Below are 18,581 nucleotides of genomic sequence, written 5' to 3' on the forward strand. Positions count from 1 at the left end.
GGAGAACAGCATGGCGTCGTCCCTACAGTCTGGCTCTGGGGCTGGACAAACAGCATGTTTCAAAAAAAATAAAATAAAAAAATAAATAAAATAAAATAAAAATATATATATATATATATATATATATATATATATATATATTTTTTTTTTTTGGCTAATCGTTTGAAAGCTAAACATCCCTTTTTAGATGGTCCAAATGAAACTCCAGTTTTTTTTAAATAAACTGCACTTTGCACTTTTTCATCTGGGTCCCTTGAGAAACAACACTGATGCCACTGACTAGATGGACATCATGTTAGAAGGGGCCATGCCACGGGGGACAACTGACTGTGTGACTATTCTATGTCATTGTATCTCTTTGTTGGGGTCTTTTCTCCTCTCCCTGCAGGACACCCTTTGCTCCTAAAGCCTCATCATCATTTAGCCTCATTAGCCTGTCACTGGGGTGATACGGTTACAGGAAGAGCCTCGTAAAAGACCCCCAGACCTCCATTTCCTCCCACGTCCCAAATGTAAACGCGATGGCCATACTCACTACTCAGTCAGAGCAGAGGGCAGTGTAACACTAGAAATGTCCCCCTTTGAAGGATATCCAGCAGCCACTACTCCTACTCGGGCGAGTGGACTACTGTTTGTCACTGTGTTGTAATTAGCCTATGAACTGGATATGCGCTGTAGGATTCTCCTAAATATGTTTGTTTTGTTGACGGACTGTGAAGATTGTATCCCAAAGCTAGGCCTGAGGGAGAAGATGGCACCTGCCGGAAAGACGGATAAATCCCCACATTTTTGCAGCGTTTTTTTTTTAGGCATAGTAGTCAGCTATGCTTTTTGGCTGAGAGTAGCCTCCGTGTGCTGAGGGGCTAATCGGCGCAGCACTATCCCCCCTGTTCTCTCCTGGGACGCACGCCTCCATGTGAGCAGCAGCAGCTGTGGGGGTCTAACTCACCCCTCTGGTCCGTCATTACCAGACCCCCCCCCCCCCGTGGTGCGGTAGACGGGGAGGACCTCAGGCCGAGAGGGCGGAGAAGCTTGACAATTTACTTCACAACCATTACTTAAGTAATCCGTTTGGCTACTGTTATGTCTACTCAGTCGATCCTTGTGCTTTCCCGACCTAGCCTAAACAATGGTTTGTCTTCATGACTGTGTAAAGACAGTTGTTATACATGTTAATGGCGTCTGTTACCGTATGTGGTCCTTATGGCGGGGGAGGGGCTTCAGGAAAAGTGTAACCTTCCCTTCTACCCGGGACAACCAGAATAAAGTATCACAGTTTTGCTATGACAGCTTAGCTCACCCAGTGTAAAGTTCTTCCCCTGACTGTGTGCGTTCGTGTCACCTCACAGGAATGTGGGTCAGTCGGTCTGTCTGCTGGCTCCTCAAGCAGCATGTAGATTGTAATCAGCCCTGTGTGTTGACACCTACGTACCTGACGCCACTCGTTACGCCTGTGTGGCCCAGGTAAATAGGCATGTGTTACTCTGGAAACCGTGTGTGCGTGTGTGCGTGTGTGCGTGTGTGCGTGTGTGTGTGTGTGGGACACAGAGTGGGATTTAGGCCTATCTCCTGCTCCGTGTGTTAGCATAGCTGCGTTCTCTTTAAAAGCGTGTCTAGTATATGTGTGGAATTTGGGCTGGGAGCTGCTAGGGTCCTCAAGATACAATATCATGACACTTGGGTGCCAATACGATATGTATTGCGATTTTTCACGATTCTATATGTGTTGTGATTCGATACGATCGTTTTATTATGACGTTCCAAACATATGGCTCATCAAATGTCTGCTGCAGAGGGACAAGCCATGAGAAAACGAGTTTTGATCAGTCATGGGAATAAAAGTGTTAAACTAATTGGCTCCCTATTTAAAAAGATGGAGAACAAGCTAAAGAAGGAAAAATACTGCCGTTTTGGTGTGCAGGTACAGCAAAGTAGCGCAAAAATAATATTGTAATATTGTCAAAACGAAACAATATGTCGTCCCAAAAAATATCCCGATATGTAACTAAGGATTATTTTCCCTCAATCACTATGTGGAATGCTCAAAAAATGCTGAATGTTTTTTTTTTAAAGCATGCAGGCTAGATTATATTAGGGAAACGGACACAGTAACAGATGTTGAAACCTGAGGAATGCGTATTTAAGGGTACGGTTACCATGACGTCTTTGATGAATGTAGTGCAGTTTAAAACACGTTGTATTGCGTGTTTTAAAGCAGTAAGGCATGTGGTTGTTCATCTTTCCACACCTGAGTTCCAAATATGTCTTAATGGTCGCCCGAGCGTGTGTTATTTGTTTTTATGCACGTGATGTCAGAATGCACTCGCTGTTCCAAAATGTGATTGTTACGCAACATGACAGTTAACACGCGCTGCCCTCAAACCAAGACACGCTGCCTGCTATTTATCTATGTTTCCACTTGTCAATTTCAAATTATTTTCTAACAACAGTTTGAAGTGAGGTGTGTGTGTCGCCTCCTCATGAATTCACTTAGAAGTAGCCCATTTCACTGTTGCGGACAATTTATGTTTGAGGCTTTACTGAGCCGGACAAACTTCTCACTTGAAGGAGAGCCCAAGTTCTTCCCCAGTGTTTCCGCAGATCAAGCACTGCTTTTTGACACAATGCCCACTTAACCCGGAAGCCAGCCGCACCGATGTGTCGGAGGAAACGCCATGCTCCTGGCGACCGGAGTCGCTAGTGCGCGATGAGACAAGGATACCCCTGCCGGCCAAACCCTCCCCTAACCAGGACGATGCTGGGCCAATTGTGCGCCGCCCCATGGGTCTCCCGGTCGCGGCCGGCTGCGACAGAGCCTGGACTCGAACTCAGAATCTCTAGTGGCACAGCTACTTAGACCACTGTGCCACTCGGGAGGCCCTTTGCCGTCACTACTTCTGTGAATATCTGAACACTGCATCCAAAAATAGACTGTTCACATTGAGGACTTAACGTTGTAAAGTTTCAGTGAAACAGCTGTGGCCAGCTCAAATGCTGACTGTTGCGTCAATCGAAACTGGACGTTCTAATCACACCGGTTTAAGTGTACACTGCAGGGACCACTGTAGAATGATCACACCCGTTTGTTGGTACGTGTCAAGCCTTCTCACACAGAGATATCGAGGTGGCTAGCTGGGAGAAGAGAGCGAGAGAGAAGGGAGTCAAGGGACACAGAAGAAATATAGGAGAGCGAGAGGGCGAGATTCAAGGGATAGAGGAGAGATGTGAGAAGTGGAGAAGGGGGTGAGAGACGGATGGAAAGAGAGAGGGAGAGATGGAGAGCCAGAGGATGACTCTGAGATCGAAGAGGAGGCGGGGTCAAGGACTGCTGGGCCTCTGTAGGAGCAGCAGCAGTTCTGTGATGGTGCATCACTCTAAAAGCCTCAGTCAATCTCTCCTATCTGATTCATCACGGAGTCCTTGGTCTGTCAGGCTCTGCTCTCGCCTCGTGTTGAAATGCATTCTTCCTCTCTCTCCCTCACACACTGAATTCCCCTTGTGCTTTCTCACTGTCCATTCATTTACTTTTCCTTTACAGGCTCTTCTCTGACTGCAGTCCTACTAGGTTCCTAACTTACTATGTTCTTCTTTCTCGTTCCCTCTGGCTATTTTCATTTTTTTCCCGTCTTCTGTTATACTGACCTTCCCCCCTCTTCCATTCTTGTTTCCGCTATTTCTCTGCTCTTTCTACACTGTCATCATTTTTCTGTTGGCTCCTTTACCCTATCTCTCTCTTATTCCCCCTCTCTCCCCCTAGAGATTTGAACAAAGGTGATACTGATACGTGAGTGCAAGTGGGAGGCTAACCACTTTTCCTCTACAGTGTGTCTGCGTGCATGCTTGTTAGATTCCTCTTCCCCTACCTGTAGTGATAAGGACACATTTTGTGATTAACATATTGCGGAGTGGATGATAGGACATCTATTTATCGCTCAGGTTATGTGTTCTGAATGCTCAACGCCTCACGCCTCCATCATAACTCTTTCTGTGTGTCCAGGGTTGTCATGGAAACCGACAGCACAGCAATCCAGTGTGAGCGGAGTGTTCTATACACACACACACACACACACATACATACATACATACATACATACATACATACATACATACATACAACACAGCATTCCCTGAGATGCTCAAGGTAGATGGTGGCGGTGCCCCTTACCACAGATCTAGGATCAGATAGATTTACCCCCCCCCCCCAACTCCATTTCCAACCTTAAAGTGGGTAAGTGCTTCCATCTACTCCTTGAAATTCAGCTATTACCTTTCACCCACTTTTCATGTGATTAGTCCGGTACTTCTCACAGCAGTAGCCCCCATCATACTGTAGGCAGAGAGACAGCACAGCGCCACGCGTCACACACTGGAGAGACATCCAGCAGAGGTAGGAGTTCTCTCATGCAGTTCTGATCAACCCTCCTATTTCCATTCAAATAGAGTGTGTGGGGGGGGGGGGGGGGGTGTAGAGTAGAGGGAATAGGAGGAATAAAAGGATGAAAGCGTGGCAATCCCACCTCCCTGTGTTTTAGTATGAATGGGGCTGCCCACCCCTCCCTGCAGGGGGTCCCTCCCTGCCTGCAGCACACTTTCGGGCTTAATAGTGAAGGTTGCTCGATGGTGGTGCTATTAGAGAAGGAAACTGTTTTAGATGCACACAATGCCTTTTAACACGCCTAGCACTGTCTCTCTCTAGCTGATAAAGGTTTGACGCAGGGCAGTGTTCCTTATCGCTGGTTCTATAGAGGGATATGCATTTGCTTTGAAACAACCCTTTTTATAACTGACCACCGGTGTCATTGTTGACCTTTCGATGCATTCTTTAATGGTGTTGGCGACATAGAAATATAATCTAGATTATACTTCTATGGTTGTGAATCAGGGAAAAGAGTGGTGGTTGTGCAGAAATGAGGGATGGGCATTTGAAATTATTGCACTTAGAACAATGCAACCCCCCCCCCCCCCCCCGGGATATCCGGATAGTAGAATGTTTGTTTTATTTATTTAATATCTTCAATCGAGACTAGCTTTTTTTTTCAGCTTGAGAGTGGGGGAGGGGACGAGAGAGGAGCAGGGGCCTTGCGTATGTGTGTGTGTGTGACACAGTCTGTGTGTGGCACGGTGAGAGAGAAAGTAGGCAAATTGACTCGTGCTAGTTAGACAAACTTGTTGCTGCAGTCGGATATCTATCATACCATCTGGCGGTGCCTGTCTCAACTGCATCAAGTCGTTGTAAAGAAGTTAGCTAGCTACAGTAGCCTACCTAGTTAGAGTAGCAAGGCTAATCGAGGCTATTTTGCTGCGATCCCCGTCCTTGTCTACAACTCCACTCATATGAATGAAACTGTCGACCTGTTGGTTGATCATTGTAGCCTACTTCTTATTTTGACAACTTTCTTCCGTCATTTTAATTAATTCCATTTTGCGTTGGTAAGAAATCTCCCACTTCACTTGCTACACACAGAACCTCTGTAGCGTCGCTTTGATTGACCGACAATAACAAGCTTACACACTTGTTAAACGTGTGTAGTAGTGTTGTCACGGTACCAGCATTTTGACTTGGATACCGATACCAGGTTTATTATCGTACTCGATACCGTCACCATACCAAAACGAGGCCATGGAAAAAAAATTGTATTAGCCAAAGTTACAGAATGACACTTGATCCTGCTAGATAAACTCATCTGCTGCCCTGTTCAATCGTTAGGCATCTTTTGAGTTCAATATCATTACATTTGAACAATTGTATGTAAATAATATTGAGACAGACATTTATGCATTAATGAATCAATTATACAATCAATGTTTTTACCAAAATAAAAATCTCACTACAAAACAACATAATGGTAATCATTTATTGTAAATCTATTAATAAACTGGGTAAATCCAGATGTCGCCTAGGTCTACTCACAACAGAGGTGAATGCATATTATTCAATAGGAGTGTGTGCATGCATTGAGCTATTGGGGTTGTTTTAGCTGATTTCACGGGGCTACAGATTACAAGCAATCCCTTCCGTTTAGGACTTATTTTATTGGCTAGGAGAACATTATTTTGTTCTATTGATCAACAACATTTCCATAGAAGCAATCTCTTTTATAATAGTGTGCGCTGTCTCTAAGAAAGTAATGAGTAGGGCTGTTACGGTGACCGTATTGATGGCAGTCAAATTCCATGTGACCGTTTAGTCACGGTAATTAGGTTTCTCCAAGCTCGGATGCTGCTGATGGTCATTAGTAGCCTATGAAACGTACTAACTGCCTGGTACTCCGCTTTCTATTGTCCCTCTAATCACTCTGACATCAGTACAAATGTAATCGAAAATCTAATCAAACACATCATGAGAGACCGTGAGCTCATGTTGCGCAACATTTCTATAGGCTATGCAATTGGTGGTTGTGATGAATTTTACTAGGATTAAATGTCAGGAATTGTGAAAAACTGAGTTTAAATGTATTTGGCTAAGGTATATGTAAACTTCCGACTTCAACTGTATTTACAACAGGAGTGTAGCCTACCTGACTGGTATGAAAATGAACCATGGGAAAAGCGTCCTCCCTTTGCTATTTAAGTGCATAGATTATGTATTTTTGCCGCTGTTCTGAGACCGGTGCATAATGGTTCATTCTAAATTAAAACTCATTTCACACATATATATATATATTATTTAGTATATGTAAAGACAGCAAGAATAGTCTGATGGGTGACAATATTAGCCTATCACTTGTGAATGATGTATTATCGCTTGTGCAGGAAGGCAAGAAACAGCTTGCCTTTTTTTGTGTGACATAGTCGCGCAAAACATAGTCGCGTACTTCATGTAGCCAAGTCCGTAGACCTATATGTTTTGATAAGGTTTGTATCACAAGTAACGTGGCCAAATAACTTCTTAGAATTAGAGCCTAAATCGCATACATAGGCTGATCGAGAGTTTCAAGTTTTAGGGAAGATCATTTTCACCATAAACATGCACCTTTTTATAATAAAGCGTTACGTGCCTAATCTCATTTGTCGTCACTTTTGAGAACGGCGCAAATGCAATCGAAAATCGCATCAAACACATCATCCAAACAGCCTATCATACTTTTAACTCACCTCACTGTGATCAATTTGAAGAAAGAAGAAAGAAGTTCAACAGCAGGTTGAAACAGTGTAAAAGAAATGGACAGAGGCTTCTAAGGTGATTATTAATTCAAAACGCCGATATGCATCTTAGAGTTTATGCATATGCATAGGCTTATGAGCCCAAGCCCCCCTCCCCCAAAAAATGAATAAGAATTATGCTTGTGCCATTATACGATACGTAGCCTACCGCATATTACGCACGGCAGAAAAACATAAAACTAAACTGATTTAAGATGTCTTTGGTACATAATTGGTCTAGCCTTTTGAGTGTGGACTGTTATTGTGCATACTGGATGGATTGGTTACCTTATGCTACACTCCAACATGTACATCCATGAGCCTGGGAGAGAACGTATAGCCCTAGGCCATGCTGTTGGTTCATTGATTATGCAGAGCGGCTTAGTTAGCCTACAAATAATTAATTTGATTTTGAATAGCCTAGTAATAAGGAATTTGTTATATTTTCATAATTAATTGGGTGTCATATTACCTTTTAGCTATACCGCATGAGACCGGGAGTATTTTGCATGACAATAACCCGGCGGACAAAATTTCATGACCGCCACAGCCCTAGTAATGACATTTTGTGAGGCAGAATGTGCCAGTGGAATCAGATTTTGTGGCTGCGGAATCTAGTGGAAACCAGACGGGTGGCGAGGGAGATGAAGAAGTAGATTTTTTGGTGGCGAGGGAGGCAAAGTGAACTAATAACGATTTTGGTGACAATCAGCTTTAAAATCAGCATATTTTGCTTTATGGTTTGCATATCACAAACAAAGCAATTAGGGTAGTGGATTCAGCTGTAAGCTAGCAAGGAAAGTTAGCCTACAATTAAAGATGGAAGCTACAGGTATAGTCTTGCATTGTTAAAGTATTCTATCGTGTATGGACATTTGTTTTGCGAACAGTAATGAACATGTTTCAACATTTCTTAATTCCGTTATTCAAGTGTGTTAACTTCTGTGCAGCATGAGTAGGGAGCTAACGAGGCAGCTCAGACAGCTCTAACATTGAATAAGTAGAGCAGGCAATTGCTCTTTGCGCTATAAAGGGACTGCACTGATTAGACGTAATCCTCTCAATCACGTGAGACACATTTGACAGTCCCGAATGTAACACAAATGATAGTATCGAACAGGTTTTTGTTTTGAAAAAGTACAGAAGTTTTGGTATACCGTGCAACACTAATGTAGGGGCGGCAGGTAGCCTGGTGGGTTGGAGCGTTGGGCCTGTGTCCCAAAGGTTGCTGGATCGAATCCTCGAGCTGACAAGATTGAAAGCTGTCATTCTGCCCCTGAGCAAGGCAGTTAACCCACTGTTCCCTGTGCGCCGATGACGTGGATGTCGATTATGACCTCTCTGATTCAGAGGGGTTGGGTTAAATGCGGAAGACACATTTCAGTTGAATGCATTCAGTTGTACAATTGACTAGGTAGCCCCCTTTCCCTAATGTGTAGGCTACCGGAGCATCTTTTTTTAATGGGGTGCACTCACAAACTGTTTTATTAAAATGTTGAATGTGGTGGTCTATCCTTGTAGACTCATGTAGCAAAGCCTTTATTCATTGTTAAATTAGGTCTGTTTTTTTTCTCTGAAAATGAATCCTCTCCCAAGAAATCGAACACTAACGTACGTTCGGATTTTCAAATAACCGTTCCCATCCCTAGCAGAAATTAATTCATATAATACAATGGCAGTGACATCACACAGCTGAAAAGGTCTCAACATTCTAACAGGGTAAAGAACAGCGTACATTGTACAGGCCACATCAGCCAGGGTGTGATTACACCAACACTTCGATGTGTCTTACAGGGCTTTCACACTAAATTGGTTTGGAGCGTTCCCCCCCCCCCCAACTCGGGCACGTTTCCCCCCCCTTAGTTCGGTTCGTTTGGACTGGTGTGAACACTATCCTCACTCGAGAACGCACTAAACAACGCACCATGGTTCGTTCAAAAAGGGTGGTCTCGGCCCGATTCCATTCGTACCATGGTTAGGTTCACTGCTGGTGAGAACACAGTCCAGGCCAAACACGGGGAGAAAACGGATGTAGTACTGTAATTTGATATTGTCATGCAGAATCTCAAATTATTATTATTATTATTGATTAGGGAAGATGGGGCCTATACCGGGTTATAAGCTACTGAATATAGCTACTATTGTGCCGTTTTTAGCAAAAGGATTATGACGTTTGGGATACACGTGCTATGCTTCTTGATAATCAGAGGGATTTAATGTGAGCATTTTCCTCCGATAAACAAATGAGTTGCATGAACATGTGGTTTTGTTTTAGGCATTTTAGTTTGTTGGACATTTGGCAATGTGAAACCAACCGGACCGAATGTGGGGGAGAGGGGATACAATAACAAATAATGGAACTCCGATTCAAACTATAGCTCAGAACTGTGTGTAAACGCCCTTACAGTTGCGTTGACAAACCCATTAGATGACTCGGACGGCTCCTCTTCAAACTGGTTGGAATATGGAACGACTTAAGTAGCACTTTAGTAGCGCTCGCACACACGGCAAACCTTCTAAAATATTAATGCAGTCGGAGTTTGGAGTAATCCATTTCAATCGCAGCACAATGTGTATGGCAGGCGGGCGGAAGGAAGGCCGCTCATTCCTTCTCTCCTCTGCGGCTCACCACGGAGCAGAGCACCGCTGGATCAACCACTAATGATATGTAAAGTACGATTTGCATGTCCTCTTTGAAACGCGCCTGGTCTCTAATTCAGGCCGGGCCCAGTCGCACTGTGTTCAGCGTGCTGAGAGAGATGTTTAATTACCCTGCTCTGCTGTAGGAGGTGATGGTTACTGAGCTGCTCTAACATGCAGGGACGTAACTGACCATGTTCACCGAGCCTGATGTACAGCCGTATACAGCACACACGTTCATATTACACAGTGCACACACAGGCAGGCGTAAACGCGCTCATTCACACTCCTACGTACACACTCTTGTAAGCATAGCTACTTCACAGATCACAGGTACCAAGAAGCCCAGTCATCATACTCATAAGTCAAGAACATGCACTCGATTTCCTGATAGATCCATCTCTCCACACACACACACACACACACACACACACACACACACACACACACACACACACACACACACACTCTCTCTCTCCCTCTGCACTGGGCTTGACTTTCTTTTCTCTTTTGTTTGATGGTCATTCTGTCTGGCAGGCACTGCAACCACAGAGAAGGACTCCAGTACTAAATATACAGCTGCTGTCCTATTTTTTAAAAAATGCACACACAGGAGGCTACATGGAGTGTGTTCATTTCTTTGTGTTTGTTATAATGGAATGTATGCTAGGCTATTAGCCTACATGCCTTTAAGCCCCATGGTCTAGGTGTTGCATTTATACATTTCAACCCTGATAGGCTTCCCAGTGACCCTACTCCATGGGCTGAAATGTTCGCCACGGCTGGAAAGTTTTCACTCTTCATTTGATTTTTTTCCCGGAAGTTGGGGAGGTCTAAACTGTAAATCCATGCTGACTCTGCAGGCTATATTCAGGACTGGCTCTTGGCGCTGGATACTATACTCTCCTGTAGTTTTTAGTCGATACACGCACACACACACTCATGGCACGCGCGCACACACACAATGTCTCTCCCCACCCCCACACACACAATGTCTCTCCCCACCCCCACACACACATTTACTAAGAGATTGTTATGCTGTGCGTTGCGGAGTAAGTGGACCGGAATTGATCAGTATTGATTGGTACTGTATTGTCCGACGGTAATGGGCCTTCCCCTCAGGACATTTTAGCAGTGTCTGACCCCTCCTCCCCCTCCCCCATCACAGCGCAATCAACCTCACTAGGGTTGGGCGATATTACAATAGTATCGTATAGCCATCGTGATGTGACAGACGATGGTTTAGCCTATTTGACTGGAGCCGCGCAGCAATGAACGGAGTGGTACAGCACACAAGCGACATTCCGAGTAATTTGCCAATTCCAATTTGCTATATAGCCTATTTGTTTCATTAAATATGTTAAGGAAAGCAAGGGAGGAATATAGGCTAAAGAGTAAAGCCGGGACTATACCAGTATCGCGATACACGTAAGTATCGTGGCAAGGAAACAAAACACAACGCGGATTTAACTTCTTTAGGAAAACAGCCCTAATGTTGGAAACAAACATTCATTATGTTGTCATCGAGTAACATTTATGTATTTCCTAAGCCATAGCACACAATATTTTACATACAGCGGGTTTATAAGGGTTTTTAACGAGTTACGTCTGCTTTGTGTTCATTTTTGAAAAAATATCGCAGTAATGGTATCGTCCCGGCCCTACTAGACCGAGCGGAGAATTCCAACAAAGCCGTGCAAAATGTCCATTCTCTTTCGGGAAGACCTGGAGCCTTCACATAAAGCTTGTTGTTTTTGTCAGCCAATCAGAGCGACGCTACAGTCGAAGAAGCTACATGTGTAGCTAGTGAAGTGAGATCTCACTAATAAACTGCAAGAGCAACTAAAAATTACAGAATTAAACGTTGGCAAAGTGAGAGATGAGCTACCAACAGGTTGGCAATCGTTTGGAGTTGGGGGAATGCACAGCATGTAGACTCAATTGGCTACCTAGATGGTTACGTTAGCTTAGATAGCCTCTCTAGGCTACTAGGACTTAACGGAGGGTGAATTCATTTGAAGTAAATCACTTTTTGACAGCATCCCTTTTGATTTGAACAAAACTTTCCATACATACCCATGGAAGAAGTGGCCAGAAAGGGATTTTTTGGACCTGAATGCCAAAACATAAGAGATAAAGGTGCTCAAAGTTGACCCGTTTTGCATACTCTACCATACCATGAGACATCCATGCCTTCACCACTGGGGGCATATGTTTTGTTAATATTTGTTTTCAACCTTTTTTTTAATGTCAATTATCAAGATTCAGACCCCTTGACTTTTTCCACATTTTGTTATGTTACATTCTTATTCTAAAATGGGTTAAATAAATAAAAATGTAATGACAAAAGCGAAAACAGGTGTTTAGAAATGTTTGCAAATGTATTAAAAATAAAAACAGATACCTTACCCCTTGCTCTGAGACTCGAAATTGAGCTCAGGTGCATCCTGTTTCCATTGATCATCCTTGATGTTTCTACAACTTGATTGGCGTACACCTGTGGTAAATTCAATTGATTGGACACGATTTGGAAAGGCACACACCTGTCTATATAAGGTCCCACAGTTGACAGGGCATGTCAGAGCAAAAACTAAGCCATGAGGTCGAAGGAATTGTCTATAGAGCTCCGAGACAGAATTGTGTCGAGGTACAGATCTGGGGAAGGGTACAAAAAATGTCTGCAGCATTGAAGGTCCCCAAGAACACAGTGGCCTCCATCATTCTTAAATGGAAGAAGTTTGGAACCGCCAAGACTCTTCCTAGAGCTGGCCGCCCGGCTAAACTGAGCAATCGGGGGAGAAGGGCCTTCGTCAGGGAGGTGACCAAGAACCCGATGGTCACTCTGACAGAGCTCCAGAGTTCCTCTGTGGAGATGGGAGAACCTTCCAGAAGGACAACCATCTCTGCAGCACTCCAACAATCAGGCCTTTATGGTAGAGTGGCCAGACGGAGCCACTCCTCAGTAAAAGTCACATGACAGCTCGCTTGGAGTTTTCCAACAGGCACCTAAAGGATTCTGACCATGAGAAACAAGATGCTCTGGTCTGATGAAACCAAGATTGAACTCTTTGGCCTGAATGCCAAGCGTCACGTCTGGAGGAAACCTGACACCATCCCTACGGTAAAGCATGGTGGTGGCAGCATCATGCTGTGGGATGTTTTTCAGTGGCAGGGACTGGGATATACGTCAGGATCGAGGGAAAGATGAGTGAAGCAAGTAGAGATCCTTCACGAAAACCTGCTCTGACTGGGGCTCATCTTCCATCAGGTTCATCTTCCATCAGGACAACGACCCTAAGCACACAGGCAAGACAATGCAGTAGTGGCTTCGGGACAGATAAAGCCAAGCTTGTAGCGTCATACCCAAGCAGAATCCATGCTGTAATCGCTGCCAAAGTTGCTTCAACAAAATACTGAGTAAATGCTCTGAATACTTATGTAAATGTGATATTTCTTTTCTTTTTTTTTATACATTTGCAAAATGTTCTATAAACCTGTTTGCTTTGTCATTATGGGGTATTGTGTATATATTGAGGGGGGGAAATTATTTAATCAATTATAGAATAAGGCTGTAACGTAACAAAATGTGGAAAAAGTCAAGGGGTCTGAATTCTTTCCGAATGCACTGTATGTTGTAGTATACGCTTCGAACACACCGACAGGGTCTTGGTGCAAAATAGTATGCAGCATCATCTGGATATGTATGCAACAAAGTTCAATATTCACCTTCTGCTACCATTTCTGTCAAGCCATCTACGCATACAGTTTGACGCATAAATCCAACGTATGCACCACACAGAACGCACTGCAACTGCTTCTGCAACACAATGCTGCAAGGCAAACACAGCGTTTAATTGCAAATGAATGTAATTCTGGTGTACCAAAATGCAATGACTCTGTCGGTGGGTTCGAAGCGTTAGACCCTACTTTATATCATCTGAGGTTTTTGTGTTGTGCCCGCCATCGGTGGAGACACAACATGCTCTTGAATACAGGGTGGGTGTCATTTCAATCATAGGATGGACCTATCACTTCAGACCACTGCAATTCATCTCGTACACCGTGACTTTTTATTTTATTTTGTAAATATTTTTGTAAATAAATAAATACAAATATTTGTTTTTACAAATTACTATCACAAAGATGGCCGCTGGTCCAACCACCATAACGTAAATGGTCATGTCTATTCTATTATCTATATTTCTATGATTTCAATAGGTTTCCTAATGAAGGATTAACAGTGTAATTTAAAACAACAGATATTCCCATTCTCTGGGTGGACCTCCAACCATATTTGTGGTACCATTTGAAAGTTATTGAAATTTGATTACAAAATGGGTTTGACAACCCTGTTTGTAAGCTTTTCAATTATATCAATCTCAAGCGTTTATCTTTTCCATTGATGAAGACATGTCTCATGGTATGGTGGGAGCTCTTATCTCAATGTGTTTCGTCCAAAAAGTCCCTTTCGGGCACACTTCTACAATGGGCAAATATGTATGGACGGTTTTGTTCAAATCGAAAGGGGTGTTGTCAAAAAGTGATTGAATTCACATGGATTTAGGCTACCCTGTAGTCAAGACAGGCCCTGTCACATGGGATGATCATTTCTTCTTCTCTCTGTCTCCCATCTGCTCCTATCTCGCACACCCCGCCCATCCATCTTTTCTCCATGTGCGCGCTACACAGCCACAGACACACACCCACCTGTCACATCCTGAAGCTGCCTCCGCCAGGAAGGGTATTAGAAAATATTTGCCTCCCACGTAGGCTCTGCCAATTTAAACATCTTTTGTCATGATTTGTCCAGTTGTGAATGTGATTTCACTCTATAGCCTAATTGTGGTTATAGTAGGTTTTTGTTTTCCCGCCCAATTGTATTTTTTTGAGGGGTTGGCCATTTGTATATCACAGTGTTTTATGAGTACATAATCACAATAGGACAAAAGTTGACATTGCCCAAGCGTAAACCTCACCCCGTCCTCCCCCTGCCCTCCCCCATATTTGATCACCCCACCCTCTTGCATACCCTTTCACATCATTCACTCCGGTTCCGAGCAACCCAACACCATTTTTTCTACCGAGCCTACATCAACCCTGTTCCTCGTCCCACTACTTTGTAGCCTACCCTCGGCTTGCCCCCAGTCCTTCAACCTCCACCGACACACACCGACCTCCCATGCACTGGCACTAGCACTCTGAGTGCAGGAGTCCCCTGGCTCACCCTGCTGCTGTCGTTTTGTTCAGGAGAACATTCCGGTGCACAGGAAGAGGAAATGAGGAAGTACGGAGGGGCAGGGCATTGGCACGGTGGGGGAGGTCAAGGATACAGAGGGATAGTCATCAAGGACGAGGTTGAGGGTGAGTGAGAGAAATACAGAGACATGGGAAGAAAAGGGGGAAAGATCGAGAAAAACAGAGAGCGAGAGAGAGGAATGAAGGTGTCCGCATGCTTCCCAGCCAAAACAGTTCGGAAGAGTTTGTGCATATATTATAGGGACATTTTGTGACAGTTAATTTTCGACTTTAGTAGTTTTTTTCCCTACTGTTCGGGCACACAATTTCTTTTCTCTCTCGACAAGTCAAAGTCGGTAGTCGGAGTCTACACGTAGGGATTCTTCAATGAAGTCTTTGTCATTCAACGAAAGGGACGACTTGTTTTCATGCCCATTTCTTGAATCGAGAAATACTGCACCAGACAGCTTAGTTAGATGTAAAATTGCGTGACTAAATGGACACAGTAGTATTGCTTTTTTCTCGTTTTCCAAGCGAAGGTCTTTAAGGGACTATGTAAACACACTTGTTCGGTGCCAGCGGCTAGGTGCCAGCCGAACTGAAGCATGTTGATGCCTTAAGAGGAAGAGAAAGGGAGAAGGAAACATATGAATGTTGTAGAGATGAGTTTGTGTATTTAGGAGACTATGGTGTGTGCCGCTGAGTGGTTGGATTTAGCCCTCGTGTGTGTTTAAGACACAGACAGAGCCCCTGGCATCCACGTCTCCTCATCACACAATAGACTCACTGCTGGACTGATGAGCCTGGAACTGACAACAGACACACACACACACACACCCCTCTGCCGGACTGTACCCACTCAACTCCTCACACATCTTCCATCCATATCAGAGCTCAGTCAGCCTACTTGGAATGTTATTACCGGTTAACAAATAAACCTTATGAATCTACTAAAGTAAAGTAGCAAAATTTAATGTTTTGCGGTGTGTTTCTCTTTGGAAAGATCTTCCCAATTGTGGCAGTGTAGTTTTCCTCTGGCTACCTGGAGGCTTTGTCAGGGCTCTCTGATGTTTCACTCAAAATGTCCCCCGTTAAACTTTTAAACAACCGGTAGTTGTCTCTTCGGTTCCCTAATAACAGAGAGCAGTAGTTCTAACTTCTTACCATTTGTTCCTCTTGTGTTCCAGGCAGCAGAGCGGTGATAAACTTCCCCTGTCCCCGCCTCACTGATCCCCTGATCCCCTGTGAGTCAACACACACACGGACCACGCCCGATTCACCCGCACAGCTGACGCCTGGAGGAGGTAGGCTAAATGAGGAACAACAATGTGTGTGCGCACGTATGTGTTCGTAACACTGTTATTTTACAGCAGCAGGGCAATACGTGGTCGGCTGTAAAAGTGAAGGAAGTCACGGAAAGTGTGTTGCATGATTTGTGTCCCTATCTGCAGATTTTTATTGCCTTCAGATGACAGCTTGAAAGACTGGTTCAATACTCAGCGAAACTCCCCACCTCCCACCAGTAGAGTTTGGGGTTTAATTTGCATAGTCGGCACGGGACTGTTTTGATTGGTTTGTGCCTGCTTCTGTCTATGCGTCCGTTTGTTGTAGCCTGAATGTTGACAACATTTTTATGTGGTTCTACTCTTATTGAGAGATTGAATGTGGTCGTAAGTGTGTATGTTCGCACACGAACCCATTAGGGATACTGGAAGTCTTCTGTGCGACCAGCCTTAACCTTGCGGCATCACCTGATCCTCTGTTATGTAACAGCCGTCCTGCGTGTTGTCAATGTTAACAGCCAGGGGGAGGTTAAGGGGTGTGTTTCACGTCTGTGGCTGAGTCTGAGTCTTAGGCCCTATTCCCGCTACGAGAGATGCGGCGTGGCTAAAGAGATTTCTACTTTTCAGTTCACATTTACATCCTTGCTTTGCCTTTCGTTGTGGCTGGCAAAGCGTCATTCTTGGGTCGCAGTTCAAATTGACCCTAAATATCACAGTAGCCACTAGCCAGTAAGCACAATTTATTTAAAAATCTGAGAAACTTTTCTTCTGAAATATAATACACTATTGAATAATACAACCAAACCAGATTACACTCTTGAATAATGCAACAATTGAGAAGCGGTTTATTTTCTCATCCGTCCGTATTCAATTAGTTGAAAATACACAACTAACTCCTGTTGGCTAGCTATCTAACAAACAACATTCTTCATGATCAAGTAACGTCAGCATATCAATAATGAACGTTTACCCCTCCCGTACTAACAAAAGTACATTCACGTTATCATACAGCGTCATTCATATTATAATATAGGCTACACAGCTAGGCAACGTCATCTAGCAAACTAGTTAGCTAGCTTGACAAGATAATTTCTGCATCCTCCTCACATCAACGTGCTGTCTGTTAGCCGAATGCTGACGTTTAGCTGAACCATAGCTAGACGGGAGCTCTTAGGCTTACACTAGCGTATTAGCGCTACCTTAAAACAAACCAGATAAAAGCCAATTGCGTCTGACAACGTTGAACATTTCATAATGTAACCGGCTGTTTCTACAATTTCAGGTAAAAAAATAGAGGGTATTTTTGCAAAAAGTCTTAAGCAGGAAATCTTTTTTTTCTCTCCTGATTTTTAGTGCTGCCTCTACCTCTTACTCATATGAAATAGATCTACACTTAACCATATAGTCCTGGTTTTACTGTACTGGTAATAGTCACTTAAATGCACTACGTCCGATAGGGCTGTGAGTTGCCTGGGACCTCACGGTATGATATCACGATACTTAGGTGTCGATACGATATGTATTGCGATTCTATATGTATTGCAATTCAATACTGGGATTTTTGAGATTCCACGGTCCAAACATATTGCTCACCATATGTGTGCTGCAGAGGGACAAGAGAGAGCCATGAGAAAACAAGTTTTGAGAAGTCATGGAAATAAAAGTCCTTTAAAAAAAAAACTGGCTCCCTATTTATAAAGAAGATGGAGAACGAGCTATGAAGCCAACCAGCGCAAAAATAATATTAAGATATTGCAAAAACGATATGTTGTATATTCAAAAATTATATCATGATATGTAGCTATCGATTTCCCCCTCCCCCCATCACTAACGACCGGGGCGAGTCATGTTCCTATTCAGTCCGAAAGTCGAGTACTGCGTCTGAATCCGCTGTAGCCCTACTAAGCTACACCACAGACTTTTAGAGGTAGCGATGCAGTTGGCTGCTGTTAGCTTTCCCTCTTTCTGAGTCTGAGAATTCCCCCTGTTCTCTAAAGTGGCTGTCTACCCCAGGGGAAAGGCCCAGCGCTAGGTTGCACCACAGCTGTAGATTAAAGTGGTAGTAAATTGAAGTCGATGCAAAGGTCTCAGTGAAATGATGATGAATGCTTTATTTGCATAGCTGATTGGGGTTCAAAGTACCACTGGCTCTGCATGACGGCCTCGGGTCACGCTTTAGAAACGAGCTGTAACAGTAAGTCTCTTTTTTAAACCTGAACCAATGGTGTGTAGATGAGGGCTCATCTCTTCCAGTCAGAGGGGGGGGGGGGAGTTCAGATG

The 18,581-nt window shown here is 43.8% G+C and overlaps 1 protein-coding gene across 2 annotated transcripts in view; it reads left to right on the top strand.

Annotated features, from left to right (window-relative positions):
* LOC120028236 (signal-induced proliferation-associated 1-like protein 3) overlaps positions 1-18,581 on the top strand; it is a 98,481-nt gene that overhangs the window by 28,198 nt on the left and 51,702 nt on the right. For both annotated transcript variants that reach the window (XM_038973402.1, XM_038973403.1), the window contains exon 2: positions 16,206-16,322. The gene's annotated coding sequence lies outside the window, so the exon portion shown is untranslated. The remainder of the gene's footprint in view (positions 1-16,205; positions 16,323-18,581) is intronic.

This window comes from Salvelinus namaycush, chromosome 34 (genome assembly GCF_016432855.1).
Source record: "Salvelinus namaycush isolate Seneca chromosome 34, SaNama_1.0, whole genome shotgun sequence".
In the NCBI taxonomy this organism is placed as follows: domain Eukaryota; kingdom Metazoa; phylum Chordata; class Actinopteri; order Salmoniformes; family Salmonidae; genus Salvelinus; species Salvelinus namaycush.